The sequence below is a fragment of the Schistocerca serialis genome, chromosome 10 (assembly GCF_023864345.2).
Source record: "Schistocerca serialis cubense isolate TAMUIC-IGC-003099 chromosome 10, iqSchSeri2.2, whole genome shotgun sequence".
Lineage (NCBI taxonomy): Eukaryota > Metazoa > Arthropoda > Insecta > Orthoptera > Acrididae > Schistocerca > Schistocerca serialis.
This window is the reverse complement of record NC_064647.1, coordinates 39,732,433-39,749,678: the sequence shown is the minus strand read 5'-3', so window position 1 is coordinate 39,749,678 and position 17,246 is coordinate 39,732,433.

Sequence of the window (17,246 nt, the reverse complement as noted above, 5' to 3'; positions counted from 1 at the left end):
TGTAGCAGGGCTACATCTTCGACAATCGCATGTATTTCGACAGGTAAAATGTAGCAGGGTTTGTAATATTATTGGTATTTCCGTCCTATGAAAACTTTGAGTACCCTTGGAAAGGCATTCAACTATCTGTATATTAAATGATCAACCTATGAGACATATTCTTTGAAAGACATTTATTTTATATAATTAACATGAAAGACATTTATTTTATATAATTAACATTACTGTAAAGATGCGCATCTAGCGCGGACGCTAATACATCGATTGCGCAGTCAAAGAAACATTTTAACAGAAGCTGAACGACGTTCCGCTTCGATCTAAATAAAAGATGACAAAAAAAAAACTTTGGTAGATCTTCAGATTTTTTAATGTACTTCTGTTTGTGGTGTGAAAGCGTGAAGAAGGTCGACTTTAAGCTAAAAAAGTGAGCGGTCTTGCCAGCGTGCAGACAACATTATTAATTAATAACATTCAAGTAATTTATGTTCGAAACTGTAACTCGGCAAACTATTGTTATCGGAGGTGTTGAACAGTGCAAGAATTGTCTTTAACGAAGGAGAAAAGTGACTGTAATTTGTGACAAAAACGCGAACATAGGAGCTAGTAAAGGACAGGCTGAAATGTGATCGCAACATAGAGTTAGATAATTACTTATGTAAGTTATGCTGTCTATAAAGTAGCTCTAATTGCTTGTGAGAATTATTAGAATATATTTAGTGTTTACCAGATTTATTATTCTATTCTTTTACTTTATACTTTTTTTAACCTCCATGCCATATTATTTTTAGAAATGTCAAACAGCCTTTACTACAGCAGAAAATACTGCGGCATCCTGGTCGAGTACAGAAGGCCGCCCCTTATCTTCTATACAACTCATAGCAGCCGCATTTATGAATGATTTCATTTGCAAATGCATTTTTTTTATTGTTCATTGTTAAAGGTCCGTTAGGTAATTATAAAATTCATACTGATTACGTAAAGAAATTCGGGTTGTTTTTTTCCAAGTAATAGAAGTCTTTGCGTAATCAAAACCTAGCCTCCTTCTGACAACGATCAGGAGACGACCAGAAGGCGGACGTCTTCGACTGCTTTCGTGTCTCCTGTGGCAAAGTTGTGCCAAACTGGGAACACGACATTCTAGTATGAAACACAGATTTACATTGATAGAATTGAAATATATTTAACATAATAAGAATAATAATTTTTTTTTGTCATACTAGAGGTTACATCTTCGACAAGCGCATATATTTCGACAGGTAAATACCCAGTCATTTTTAATTGGTGTGTGTGTGTGTGTGTGTGTGTGTGTGTGTGTGTGTGTGTGTGTGTGTGTGTGTGTGTGTGTGTGTGTGTGTGTCTACACGACTATGCCACATTACGGTATGTAGTCAGAGTAACCCCTCCAGAGGGCTTACATTTTCTTGCACAGCACTCTCTCGTTCCATTTATGCATTGAAAATGACGGTGTGTGCACCTGTCGAAATATCGCCATCTGCCTGCATACCTATAAACTGTTTGATCTGCATCTCATCTGTGACACTTGTCGACAATTATTGGCATGTACTTGTGTTCATCTCTTCAAAGCGTTGAACGAATTTCGTTGCAGATTTCAAAAGCAAGTTATTAAGATGTCTTTGAAACGTGGGAACCTGTCTGTACTAGCAATGTAATGACATCCAAAATTCACTCAGTGCTTACGGATGAACTTCACACAATACATGAGATTTGGACGCCAAGTATGTTGAAGAAACATTCTGTTCTGAGCACCTGAAAGCCCACTATGTAGATATTCGTATAGTCTGCACAGAACGTCGTGACCGCTAGAGGCGCAGACTGTAGTGCATAGCCGGCCAGGGTGACCGAGCGGTTCTAGGCGCTACAATCTGGAACCGCGTGACCCCTACGGTTGCAGGTTAGAATCCTGCTTCGGGCATGGATGTGTGTGATGTCGTTAGGTTTAAGTAGTTCTAAGTTTTAGGGGACTGATGACCTCAGAAGTTAAATCCCATAGTGCTCAGAGCCATTTTTTTTTTTTTTTTGTAGTGTATACGTGGGTAATGCAGTTGCGGTGGAGGTTACAGGCAAGCGTTGTAGGGGAAACGCCGAGTGCTGGAGGTGCAGTGCCGTTCTAAACTGAAGCCAATGCTCACATTTTTTGGAAATATTAAGTGGGGCCCCTCCACACCCACACTTGCATGGTGACCATTCAAAAAGACCTACTGTCACCTCTGGTTTCGTTAGTATTTAAATTGAATTCTGCAAAAATCCAGCCGACCGCTGTGGTCGAGCAGTTCTAGGCACTTCAGTCCGGAACCACGCTGCTACTACGGTCGCAGGTTCGAATCCTGCCTCGGGCATGGATGTGTGTGATGTTCTTAGGTTACTTAGGTTTAAGTAGCTCTAAGTCTAGGGGACTGACGACCTCCGAAAAATAAGTCCCATAGTGCTTAAAGCCATTTGAACCAACAATGCAGTGATTTATTTTTGCCTCGCTTGTTACCCATTTGTAACATTCAGACAAGCATCATCAGTGCGAATTATGAGTAAAATCTACACACTTTTCTGGTTTCCGTGTTCAAATTTGCTTGTTTTGCCAAAACACGGCGGAGTTTAAACAGTCTCGCCTCACTGACATTTTGTGCAGACAAAATTGCGAGAGAATTCTGGAACAGTGGTTTATTAAGTGAGAGTTGAGGAAATGTGAAGTCAGTATCTTACGAAAAACCATACCCTCTGTACAAAACAACGTCTAATGTCTTCACGTATGTTACTCCACACACATAACTTTTCTCACTTCACCAGTTATCGATGGATTTTAAAATTACATTGTTTCATCGAAAAAGTCTGTAGTTACTGAAATAACATGGTAGATAATGACAGTTTACATAATACCAGAATGGTGGAATACTCTCCTCTTTGCGTGCTATCATTTTCCAAAATCTCATTTCGATATCTCAAACCGTTTCTCAAATGTGAGGAATGTTGTGGATATTTAACTCTGGCCTTACCGCTGGAGCGTCGCGATCGCAAAATAGTGTGATACTTCAAATCAGTTTTCTCGACATTGTTCGCCTCCACTCAAGTCTAAAGAAAAATTCAATATGTTACTTAAATTTCATATGCTGCAAAATATTATGTTATATGCACCAAACGCAAAATCATAGCGACTTCCCTTTTTCGTTGCACGCGTTTCCGAATTTCGCGCATTCCATGTAAAGATCACAACTGTGATCATTAACGAAATGATGGTATGCCATCATGAACGTTTTATACGAGGTGCGACAATAAAGTAATGAGACCTATGTGAAAAAAAAATTTTGCTTACCGTTTTAGTCAAGTTTAGTGTTGTCTCCTTCAAAGTAGTTTCCTTCTGACTGCACACACTTTTTCCAGCGCTTCTGCCATTGTGGTAACATTTCTGGAACTCATCTTCTGTAATATCCTCCAAGACCCTCGTCACAGCTTTTTGGACATCTTGTGTTGTTTGAACATGGCGTCACTTGACCGCTGCTTTGATTCTTGGAAATAGAAAAACGTCGCACGGAGCGATATCTGGTGAATAAGGCGGCTGTCTGTGATACTACTTAAATCAGTTTTGAGGTTAAAAATTTCTGTATCGGCAGAGCAGTAAGGGTTGGCTAATTATCTTGATGCAGAATCCAATTATCAGCAATGCCGGCACGGACACGAAGAACACTTTTACGAAGTCTGTCTAAAATTTCTATGTAGTAATATTGGTTAACCGTTTGTCCAGGAGGCACCCACTCTTTATGAACAAATCCCTTGAAATCAAATAAGCACACAAGCAGGCATTTCACTTTTGACTTTGACATGCATTCTTTTTTTGGTCTGGGTTGGTTGGTTGGTTTGGGGAAGGAGACCAGACAGCGTGGTCATCGGTCTCATCGGATTAGGGCAGGATGGGGAAGGAAGTCGGCCGTGCCCTTTCAGAGGAACCATCCCAGCATTTGCCTGGAGTGATTTAGGGAAATCACGGAAAACCTAAATCAGGATGGCCGGACGCGGGATTGAACCGTCGTCCTCCCGAATGCGAGTCCAGTGTCTAACCACTGCGCCACCTCGCTCGGTTTTTGGTCTGGGTGATAACTTTGAGCAACATAGCGAACTTTGGCGTTTTGTCTCTGGATCGTACTGAAGAAACCAACTTTCATCACCAGTGATAACGTGGCTCAACAATTCTGGATTGATTTCCGTTTGCTCTAACAGATCGGTTGCCACATTTTACCGTGTTTCTCGCCGTTGTGGTGTGAGATTTTTGGGGACCATTTTTGCACAAATCTTTCTCATACCAAGATCTTGAGTTATTATTGGACGAACCGTTTCTCGATTGAGGTTCAGTTCATTTGCAATCATTTTCGCGGACAATCTTAGAACAGATCGTACGAGTTCACACACCCAGGCCAAGTTGACATCCGCCTGTGAGGTTGACGGTCGTCCACTGCGGTCTTTATGTTCAACATTCGTTCTGCCTTCACTAAACATTTTATGCCAACGAAAAACTTAAGCTCTTGACATAATCTCCTCTCCAAAAGCCTTCTAAAGCTTACCGTAAGTAGTCGTCACGTTTTCACCCAATTTTACACAAAAAGAAATGCCAATATTATGCAGTTCTCTTGTGTACATAATTCCGCGTAGTCAGCACGTACACAACTTTCCCACTTGAGCGCGCCCCGCTAAGCACAACAGCGCAGGCGCAGCGCTCGTCTGTCTCCGCACTACGAGATGGCGATGCCTCAGAGACGGACCAAATTCTGCTTCCGCCGATCCGCGTATTAATATGTAACGTAGACAATGAGATTGCTGCTAATGTAGAACCTTTTCTCCTCGCGGATCACACTCACGCAGTTATACTTGAAGGCGCGAGGTATTATAATGAGTGTACAGACCCTCCGATCAGTCAGTCTGCATTTGTCTGCACCACTCTGTACCAGTCTACATTAGTCTGTATCACTCTATAGTAAAGTTTCAGTCTGCACCTAAGAAGATTATCATATTCCTGTACATACCAGAAGATAAATGTATAGACACTTTGTCAAGTATCAGAGATATGTGAGAATAAGATTAACATACCAAGACCAGAGGAACGTCAGATTGTCAATTGTAAATAGCACTCAGAATCAAGTTAAGTTATTTTTATACTTGTTATTATTTTAATAAATGTGTGTGAAAATTAATCAAGTTCTGTTCAAAGTTGGTCACCATCAATCTGCTACTGTAAGCGTGCAAGTGGCATTTCTATCGTCTGACCTAGCGGCAGAAGATAAACATGCCACGATAAGACCACTCGCCTACTTCATTAGAGCGACAAGTCAAATAATCTGATGGTGTGTGTACGGAAGGTCTTACAGTATGCACACCACAGGTTCCATTTCTGTGACGAGAGACACAATCACGTGTTAACTTGTTACAGCACGACTCACGACTGAGCAGTTGCGTCGATGTGCCGCTTGGACTAGAAGCAGCTTATAGACCAAGGTCAAAGATATTGTGCCTACGCAAGCTCCCAGGGTTGGCACATCTTTCAAAGAAAATCAGTCTCATTACCTCACTGTCGCACCTCGTATAAGGCTACAAGGAAAGTAAAATTACTTTTTGGTTTTTACTGAACAGTTTTTGTAAAATCTTTTGAGAAAGGTTGCAGGGTAAGCGTCTCGATTCTGTTATCCCCTTCCAAACAGACGAATAAACTCGCCCAGCGCTTTGGACTAAAGCTAGTGGCTGGGCATCGGCCACCATATTCTACGAGACCTATAGTCTATGGTCTAAAGTAATGGCTGTCGATGCTACCTGTGAATCGTAATGTTTCGCTAGGTGCCGCCAAAGCGTATAAGAGCGCAGCAGGGGAATAAATCGATTCGAGTCGGCTCCGGAGCGCATTAGAATGGACACGGACACGAACACAGGCAAATGTATTCCGGCGCGTCGCTTCCGTGCCGGCGGGCAGTAGCCGCCAAATCGCTTCGCGGCCAGCCGCTCCTCTTCCGGCGCGATGGCTCGCGGTTTTCGGAGCGATATAGCGGCCGGCCCGTTTCACACGATTCCCAATCATTCATCCCGACCAGCAAATGGAACGGCCGCCGGGACCTCCTCAGAGAGGTACGTCTAAATTTACTGCCGGCCGTTCGATTCTGAAGCCATTACACCGTGCTCGTTACCGAGTTCCAGCTCAATCGAGCCATTTCAACAGAATTCGTTCTGGGAGGTGAAGACAGACCGTTATAGGTTTTCTTGAACATGGTAACCATAATTTCCGAATATGCGTAGACCATCATTTCCAGTCCTGCACAGTCAAAAATGGCTCTGAGCTCTATGGGACTTAACCTCTGAGGTCATCAGTCCCCTGGAACTTAGAACTACTTAAACCTAACTAACCTAAGGACATCACACACATCCATGCCCGGGGCAGGGTTCGAACCGGCGACCGTAGCGGTCGCGCGGTTCCAGACTGTAGCTCCTAGAACCGCTCGGCCACTCTAGCCGGCCCCGCATAGTCCATTAGGACTTGTCACTAATGTGAGCGACAGCGCCTGTGTTCTGGTTTTCAGTAGTTGGGGACTATCTCGCAGCCTACAGATAAGTGTCCTGTTTTTGTTTAATACGGGTAAATGGTGCCAGTCAGGCCTAACCCATCTGTTTTCAAAAGAGAGTGGTTTCTCCGGACGTTTGGTTTCCACTACCCTTTCTGAAGAAGCTACTGACAAGGGAACCTCCCCATCGAACCCCCCCCCCCCCCAGATTTAGTTATAAGTTGTCACAGTGGATAGGCCTTGAAAAACTGAACACAGATCAATCGAGAAAACAGGAAGAAGTTGTGTGGAACTATGAAAAAAATAAGCAAAATATACAAACTGAATAGTCCATGCGCAAGATAGGCAGCATCAAGGATCGTTTGAGCTCAGGAGCTCCGTGGTCCCGTGGTTAGAGTGAGCAGCGGCAAGATCCTTGGTTCAAGTCTTTCCTCGAGTGAAAAGTTTTGAAAAGTTTACGTTCTTTATTTTCGCAAAGTTATGATCTGCCCGTTCTTTCATTGACGTCTCTGTTCACTGTAATAAGTTCAGTGTCTGTGTTTTGCGACCGCAGCTCAAAACCGTGCGATTAGTAGACGAAAGGACGTGCCTCTCCAATGGGAACCGAAAACATTTGATTGCAAGGTCATAGGTCAACCAATTCCTCCACAGGAAAACACGTCTGATATATTCTATACGACACTGGTGACGGCATGTGCGTCACATGACAGGAATATGTTGTCGACCCACCTAACTTGTACACTTGGCGAATGGGTAAAAAGACTTCTACCTTGCCTGATTTAGGTTTTCTTGTAGATGTGATAATCACTCCCAAAAAGGTGTTGAAAACATAAGAGTTTGTCACATAAACTGCAACAAATGAATGCAACAGTTTCACAGTCGCACGATTTTCCCTGTGCTCTGTCATAACACATGTTTTTAACGTTTTCAAATTTTTCGGTGTGTAGACATTCAAATCCTGCATATATCCAAGCAAATCTGAACATGTCCTGGAATTTTGGAGAGCGAAGTTGATTATGTGTGAGTGCCTGAACTTCGATAATTATCTGAAAATAAAAAATTAAACTTTTCACTCGAGGGAAGACTTGAACCAAGGACTCTCGGCCCGCAGCTGCTCACGCTAACCACGGGACCACGGCGCTCGTGAGTTCACATGTCCTTGATGTTGCCTATCTTGCGCATGGACTACTCAGTTTGTATATTTTGCTTATTTTCTTTCATAGTTCCACACAACTTCTTCCTGTTTTCTCCATTGATCTGTGTTCAGTTTTTCAAGGCCTATCCACTGTGCCAACTTATAACTAAATCTGAGGGGGGTGCGATGGGGAGGTTACCTTGTGAGAATCTCGCCGGTCATCAACATGTTACAGCAGTTCTACGAGCGTCAACAGGAAATGTCCAATCCAAGTGCCTTCTTCATGCTCTGGAGACTGAATAGCCGTAACGTCTTCGTGATACAATTATTTCGTCGAACGGGCTGGGAGCTGGGGAACTCGAGGAAACCTAATGGGATGCAGGAGGTGAGTTTTTGGAGGCTCTTGGGCAGAGGTATAGCGGCGACATGTATGACGGAGCGCTGTGGTCAGCGATGATTGACGTTGTTCTCTGTGCATGGAATGTTCAGAAAGGGATGGAAAGTGCGTCGCCGTGCACGCGCTTGGGAATCCGCTTAGGCAATTTCTCCTTTTCAAGCTGGTTGTCACTGTTCCGTGAAGAGTGTTATGAAATGGCTACTTGTTAGAAGGTATAGCAACTAGCTAGTGGAAGGTGTTGTCTCTGAAGCCGGCCGGTCTGGCCGAGTGGTTCAAGGCTAAAACCGCGCGATCGCTACGGTCGCAGGTTCGAATCCTGCCTCGGGCATGGTTGGTGTGTGATGTTCTTAGGTTAGTTAGGTTTAAGTAATTTTAAGTTCTCGGGGACTGATGACCTCACATGTTAAGTCCTATTCTGATCAGAGACATTTGTTGTCTCTGAAACGAAGTGAATTTGGGAAGGATTTTTTTTTAGTCATGAGTCTTCTGAATGGTTTGATGCGACCCGCCACGAATTTCTCTCCTGTCCCATCCTCTTCATCTCAGAGTCGCATTTGCAACCTACGCCATCAATTATTTTCTGGATGTATTCCAATCTCTGCCTTCTCTACAGTTTTTGCCCCTACAGATCCCTCTGGTACCATATAAATCATTCCATGATGTCTTAACACACGTCCAATCATCCAGTCTCTCCTCCTTGTCAGTGTCTTCCACACACATATTCCTTTCTCGCCGATTGTGCGCAGTACCTTCCAATTCCTTATCTCGTTACCTTATCAGCCAACCTAATATTCATCATTCGTCTGTAGCACCACATCTAAATTGGTTAGATTCTCTGAGGTTCCGGTTTTCCCAAAAATACATGTTTCATTACCATACAATACTGTACTCAAAACGTACATTCACAGAAATTTCTTCCTCAAATTAAGGCCTGTGTTTGATACCAGTAGACTTCTCTTGCCAATAACGCCATTTTTTGCCAGTTCTAGTACACTTTTGATGGCCTCCTTGCCCCGTGAATCATTGGTTATGTTGCTACCTATTTAGCAGAATTCCTTAACTTGATCTACTTCGTGACCATCAATCCCAACGTTAAGTTTCACATTGTTCTCCTTTCTGCTACTTCTCATTACTTTCGTCTTTCTTCAATTTACTCTCAATCCGTTTTATATACTCAATAGACTGTTCCTTCCATTCAGCAGATCATGTAATTTTTCTTCACTTTCACAGAGGATGGCAATGTCATCAGCAAAACGTATTATTGATATCGTTTCACCTCCGATGTAGAGATTGAACAGTAGGGGCGAAAACCTACGTCCGTATCTTACACCCTTTTTAATCAGAGCACTTCTTTCTGGGTCGTCCATTTTTGTTATTCTCTGTTGGCTCTTGTACATATAGTATATTACCCATCTTTCCTATTGGTTACCCTTATTTTCCTCAGAATTTAGAACTTCTTGCACCATTTTACATTTTCTAATGCTTTTTACACGTTGAAAAATCCTATAAACGTGTCTTGATTTTTCTTTAGTCTTGATTCCATAACCGCGACGTCGTAATTGCTTCTCTGGTGCCTTTACCTTCTCTAAAGCCCAACTGATGGTCATCTAGCACATCCTCAATTTTCTTTTCCATTCTTCTGTATATTATTCTTGGCAAGTGTTATTGGAAGATAACAATTTGCGTCTTTTTCAGTGGAAATTTTAAGTTTGGTATTCCTGCGTATGTCTTTATCGTGTCTCACTTTAGACTGTGTTCTTACTGTAGGCTTTGATCCTGTTTTCTACAGAGGAGATGATACATATGCGTGGTGTCATTACAGTGCCTGGCTGTGTCATTCGCTGCACAATCCAGTGGCCGGCTTTGGGCGTTTTTGAAAGTAGTCGGATTGCTACAGGGCACTTTGTCATGACCCAATAGGGAGAAAGAAGGACAGGAAATAATTGAAAAGCGCTTACATCGATCGATGCAATCGATGAGGAACTATCTCTTGGGCATCTCACAGTACTCCAATCTGCGAAACATCTACAACCTAGATGTGTGTTCAGAAACGCAGAATTCCGTCTAATTATCAAGGATAACGTAGCTTCAATGGAAGTATACTCGTATCACTACTGATTGGAGTTACTCTCACTCAGTGAGTGCTATCACTTTCTTTGTCTTAGGCAGCACTACTAGACGACTGCCTTCGATCTCGTGAACCTGGGTCTGTCTTGTCTATAATGACACTCCCACTATCCTAAGTCCGCTATCTGACTACGACCTCGGGGCGCGTCTTCTCTTTATGGCCTATAATAGCATCGGCTGCACACTGTACATGTGCTGCTGGTTTTAGGACTGTATACTTAAGTACCGATTTATTATTAGATATTCTGTACATCAACAAGCTAGCAGTTTGCTTAAGCTCCGTAGAGCAATAACTGAAATGCAAACGATGCACGTTCACGCATTGCAATAACCACTTTGCTAACAATGGTAACTGCATCTAAGTGATACAATAAGAGTTGTCGGATGGCTGCCGTCGTTCGATTTCATACATATTGGTTTTGTCCGGAACACTTCATGTCGACTTCCATGTGCTGAACACAGTGTTCAAGCAGTAGTCGACACTGTAAGATCCTGAGGAAGATCCCAGCAGAAGGCTCGAAACGTCGATCATTTTAGAGGAAATATGACGCGGCCTAATAACACAGAAGATTTTAACTTTAGTGACAACGGCCACGAAAGCCTGCAGGCTTACATAAAGAGGTACTTTGCTGGATTACAACGTACAGGATAAGAGCGAGCAGGTGGCGTATCGGAAAGTGGTTTGGTGAACTCAGAGAATTAGCACCTCGGATCCGTCGGCCTGAAGGCCGTAGTACGTAGGACATTCTAATGGATATCAGATGGAGAATGACGATCGTATACAAATACACAGTAGTGTGTAGTATGCAGAAGATATTCTGTTTTCTCGGGGAGCTGTACGTTTTCCGTGGATACCAATTAGGTTTCTTTCGGAGTACATGATGAGGTAGTTCCATTGTTAGCAATTGTGTAGAACTGTCCGGTCGGCGAAAGATGTGTACCTAGGGACTGAAGGTTCTATAGCTTACATAAATATCTATACAAGAAAGGAAATAGTTGTAAGCCACTGAATTACAGACACATATCACTGATATCGATTTTCAGTAGGGTTTTGGAACATCACTGTTTCGGATATTATGAAATACGTTGAAGAAAGCTCTCTGTTACCAGCACGGACTCAGGAAATTCCGTTCTTGTGAAACCAACTGGTTCTTTATTCATAAGACATAATGATTCCTATCGTCAGAATATCACACGTTTTCGCACGTTCATACATTTTCAGAAGTCTTTGGACACCGTCTCTCATAAACGGCTTCTATTCAGATTTTATGCTTGTGGAGTACAACTTCGGCCGTGGAAGTGACATAGTGATTCCGTGTCGAAAGGTTTACAGTGAACAGTAAATGAGGCGAAGTCATCGACTGAAATAAAAGTGATATCTGGAATTCCCAGCGGAGTGTTACAGGCCATCTATTGTCCTTAATCTACATAAAGGAGTTAGGAATTAATCTGAGGAACGCTTTCGATTGTTTGCAGATAACACCGTGTTTTACAGTGTAATTAACTCCCCAGGAGATAAATGCGGCTTACAAAAGGGTTCACATAAGAGGGTTGCACGGTGTGAAAAGAGACAATTGACCACAAACGATGAAAAGAGTGAGTACTAAAAAATTTCGTTAAATTTTGGTTACAATTGATAGAAATTTAAAGGCTGTCGATTCAGTTAAATAAATAAGGATTACAGCTGTAAGAAATTTACATTAGAGCTGTCACACTGCTAATTTTGTGACAATGTCGAATCAAGAACTACGTTTTATTGGTGGAAAATTAGGAGGTGCAACAAATCTGCTAAAGACACAGCCCGCGCTGCGCTTGTCCGTCGACATCGTAATAGTACTGCGCAGTATGGGATCCTTACAACATAGATTAGACGAGGGCACCGAAAAAGTTCAAAGAAGAGTCACTCGTTTTGTGTTAACGCTAAATTGGGGAGAGAGCCTCGTGGATACAGTAATTGAGATGGGCTGGTAATAATTAAAACAAATGCCTGTTTCGTGGCGTTGACATTTTTTCACGAAATTTCTGTCAGCATCTTCAGTATCATGTTGACGCCCATCTACGTAGGGAGAAGTGACCTTTCAGTAAAATCAGAGAAATCAGAGCTGGCACGGAGATATTTAGGTTGTAATTTTTCTCTCGTACATTCGAGAGTGCAGCGGTCTAGAAACTGTGTGAAAGTGGTTATGTGAACGCTCTGCCAAGCACTAAGTGTTAATTTCTGAGATGTTGTGTAGATGCTGAATACTAGCGGCTGTTTAATCTTTACTACTGCCACCTTACACTTTGTCTGCTGTCAGATTGTCGGTGTTTCGCGGGAAGAATGGATTAAGTCTTACCCTCTGTCTTTGAAATTACATAGGAAAGCACAGCTGGTCGTGATTGTTCTGAGAACCGCACTAAGCCACATAGACTGCGTATTCGACGATCACCAAGGTGTAGCGTCACCACCTGCTCTCTTACCTTTCATTATTTTAGTTACAGGTTTACTGATTTTCGGAAATGAACGTGAGGCTACGTTTTTTGCGCAGACGTCTTTTTGCGTACATCGTGATCAGACCCAGAACACCGCCTGATGCTGACCGACCGCCATGTCATCCTCTGCCGTATGACGTCACTCGGATGCGGTATGGATGAGCATGGTGTCATCATACCACTTTGCCGACCAAAATGGGCTTTTTAGGCCTTCGAGCCTCTAGTTCATTCCGTAACAGTTCCGAATTCGAGTCTCGGTCCGGCACACAGTTTTAATCTGCCAGAAAGTTTCATATAAGCTCACCCTCCGGTGCAGAGTGACAATCTCATTCTGGAAACATCCCTCAGCCTGTGGCTAAGCCAGGTCTCCACAGTATCATTTTTCAGGAGTGCTAGTTCTGCAAGGTTCGCATGAGAGTTTCTGTAAAGTTTGGAAGGTAGAAGACGAGGTATTGGCAGAAGTGAAGTTGTGACTCAGGGGCGTGAGTCGTGCTTCGGTAGCTCAGATGGTAGAGCACTTGCCCGCGCAAGGCAAAGGTCCTAAGTCTCGGTCCGGCACACAGTTTTAATCTGCCAGGAAGTTTCAGTCTTTGCAGTATCGGGAATTGAATCCACGTCCTCCGAGTGGCGAAGAGATATGCCGGCCGCAGCTGGGCCTGTACATCTATTACAATAATAGTTGAAGTGCACTGCTTTAATGGGTGATTCTACACGATAATAATGCCTGTCGTCAAAGTCTTGGTCCAATTTATACCTGGATGGGCATTTTGTGTTTTATACGATGCAAGTAACCCTCTCACGTTCGATTCTTTAAAGAATCCACCTGCCACGTGTAAAACTGCTCAGACGTGCAATTACTTTAAAAATTAGTTGATGTGTCAAGTATTTCATGGTAATCTTGCAAAAACTTTGCGGTTGAACGTGCAAAACCTCCATATGCTGGTATTATTAGTTTCCCATTAATGACGCATAGACATTGAATGAATATAATTTGTGTAATTTCCACAACGTTTTCAGGAAAAAACTAGTCTTTCATACTTTTCGATGTTTACGACATTATATCCACTGAACTATTTGTAGCAAAACTGATATAATTTAGCAGTTTCATTCAGTGGTATATCTGAAAACTGCAAAACGTGTTGCGAATTGAGTTAGTAGCAAAGAAATAATAAGTTAAAATATCATGCGTCATGCTGAAGTTTTACTGCATGAGTAGCAAAAGTGTAGTAAGCGATAAAATTTCTTCAAAATGGCCCAAATGGCTCTGAGCACTATGCGACTTAACTTCGAAGGTCATCAGTGACCTAGAACTTAGAACTAATTAAATCTAACTAGCCTAACGACATCACACGCATCCATGCCCGAGGCAGGATTCGTACCTGCGACCGGAGCGGTCGCTCGGTTCCAGACTGTAGCGCCTAGAACCGCACGGCCACTTCGGCCGGCAAACTTTGTTCCTATCATTATTTTGTGCGAGTGTCACCGAGAAAACCTGCCGAAAAGGTTGAAATTACGTAAAGTTGCTGTAACTCTCTAACTGTTCTCATACTCAAATACTGAGTAAGTATAATCTGTATAATGTGGTCACTTTAAATTGCAATGGCTCAATAAATATACATAGATTCTTTCAAATAACTTCCGGGAATTCAGCCAGGTAACACTTTCAGGGACCGCCGATATTTCGGCGGGAGAACACCCCGCCATTTTCAAGGCAAACTGCAACGGACAGGCACCGTACATGCAAATTTAAAACCTCGGTTCTCGGACAGAAGCAGGAAAGATAACACACACACACACTGAACACTAGTGCCACCAAAGATGATCAAAGTCAGAGCTATCGATACTGAGACTATGAATTCGCAGGTGAGGCAGCATTGACTCTGTTCCTCTGTTTTTTGACAAGGGAGAGAGCCGGATTCCAAACAGAGTTAAAACAGAAACCTCCATCCCTGTTAACGAGGTTGCTCGCTAATTTAATCTCAACTGCTTCCCTAATGACACTGTCCCAATAGTTGGACGTGCATGCCAATATCTCGGTGTTATTATATAACATGGGGTGATCAGTATCCAAGCAATGTTCGGCAATAGCAGATCTATTTGGCTGCTGTAATCGTGTGTGCCGTTTATGCTCAGTATATCTGTCCTCCACGGTCCTGATAGTTTGACCAATATATGCCATGCCGCAGCTACAAGGAATACGATATACACCCGCCTTACGCAGTCCAAGATCATCCTTAACGGAACTCAAAGTGCTCTAATTTTAGATGGAGGTCGGAAAACACATTTCACATCGTATTTCCGTAAAATACGACCGATCTTATTGGACGTGTTACCTACGTAAGGCAAAAAGGCAGTAGACTTAGGTGTTGACTCAGAATTATCATCAATCACCCTATGTACAGTTGGTCGATAGCGCAACGCACGTTCAATCTGTCTATCACTATAACCATTTTAACGAAATGTACCTTCAAGATGGGCCAGCTCAGCTGGCAAAGTCTCAGCGTCAGAAACGACACGTGCCCTGTGTAACAAGGTACGAAGTACCCCTTCACGCTGAGCCGTTTGGTGACAACTATTAGCTTGTAAGTACAGGTCGGTGTGAGTACGTTTCCTGTAGACTGCATATCCCAATGATCCATCATCCTTCCTCCTAACCAACACGTCGAGAAAGGAAAGGCAACCATCCTCTTCGACCTCCATCGTAAAACGAATGTTCGGGTGGATCGAGTTCAGATGTTCTAGAAAGACATTCAAATTCTCCCTACCGTGAGACCAAACAACGAAGGTGTCGTCAACGCATCTAAAGAAACAGGCTGGTTTCAAAGGCGCCGACTCCAATGCACGTTCCTCGAAGTCTTCCATAAACAAATTTGCGATCACAGGAGACAACGGACTACCCATCGCAACTACATCTGTCTGCTCGTAATACTGGTCATTAAATAAAAAGTAAGTGGATGTCAACACATGCCTAAAGAGATTAGTTAAATCAGCACCAAACCTGGCTTCAATTAACCGCAACGAATCAGACAGAGGAACACGAGTGAAGAGAGAGACCACATCGAAACTCACTAAAATATCAGAGTCATTCAGCCTCAGTCCCTCCAAACGACGTAAAAAATCAGCTGAGTTCCTGATATGATGTTCACACCGTCCTACTTGTGGACTCAACAGAGAAGCAAGATGCTTGGATACACGATATGTCGGAGCACCGATGTTACTCACTATAGGACGGAAAGGAACCAATTCCTTATGATCCTTTCGAAGGTCATATAACCTAGGGGGAACCGCACTATAGGTGTTAAGCCTCTTGATTGTGTCCTGCGACAAACCACTTTTCTTCAGGAGGCTGTTGGTCTTTCTCTCAACACTTTTCGTGGGGTCAGCATCGATTCTGCGATACGCTGAATCAGATAGTAAACTTTGCATCTTTTGTACATAATCATGTTTATTTAAAACAACGGTGGCATTGCCCTTGTCAGCAGGTAAAATAACAATACTGGGATCAAGTTTGAGAGAGCGTAATGCAGCCCTCTCTGCTGCTGTTACATTACTCTTGGGTGGACGAGTCCTAGTCAAAACACGGCATGCCTCCCTCCTAACTTCCTCTGCAGCGTGAGGAGGTAGTTTGCAAACTGCCTGTTCAATTGAACTAATAAAATCAACTACCGGCAAATTCTTAGGAGTGGGTGCAAAATTTAAACCCTTCCCTAGCACGGATAAGGTTGAACCGTCGAAAGATTTCTCTGTGAGATTTACCACAGAACGTCGAGATATAACATCCGACTCCGCGCGATGAAAACGTTCAAACTTTGCCAAATGCCGGGCAGTAACGGAGTTGTACTCCCAGTCAGCTTGGGTCCATGAGGCGAATTCATAGTCTCAGTATCGATAGCTCTGACTTTGATCATCTTTGGTGGCACTAGTCTTCAGTGTGTGTGTGTGTTATCTTTCCTGCTTCTGTCCGAGAACCGAGGTTTTAAATTTGCATGTACGCCGCCTGTCCGTAGCAGTTTGCCTTGAAAATGGCGGGGTGTTCTCCCGCCGAAATATCGGCGGTCGCTGAAAGTGTTAGCTGGGTGAATTCCCGGAAGTTATTTGAATGTTGTATACGCCAGGAGAAACTCAGGTCTTACATAGATTCTGCTTTTAACACCTGATTTATTGTGTCAACCTTTAACGTAAGATTATATATTCTAATGAGCAGATTATGACAATGCTTAAAATTTGGAAATTCGGTCGATGATTATATGAAACACTGAAATTCAAAATTTTTACGCCCCTACAAACCAGTATCAAGGCAGATCGCAACTAGGAGTGAGTCACTGTTTAAGCTATTTACTACAACAATTCCTATCATCACATTCCTCAGAAATCTGTCTCTGTAAGGTTTCACGCTGATTAAACTTTGTTCAAGTTATTTTAACTAGAGAATAGACTTGGTTGATTGTCACCAGGACTCGAACTGATGATCTCCGTATCGGTCTTCATAGACGTACACTACTAGACCAAAAACTCGGTTGTTACTGCTTTTGCGTTTGTCCCATATAGTTCACTGACACAGAGTCTT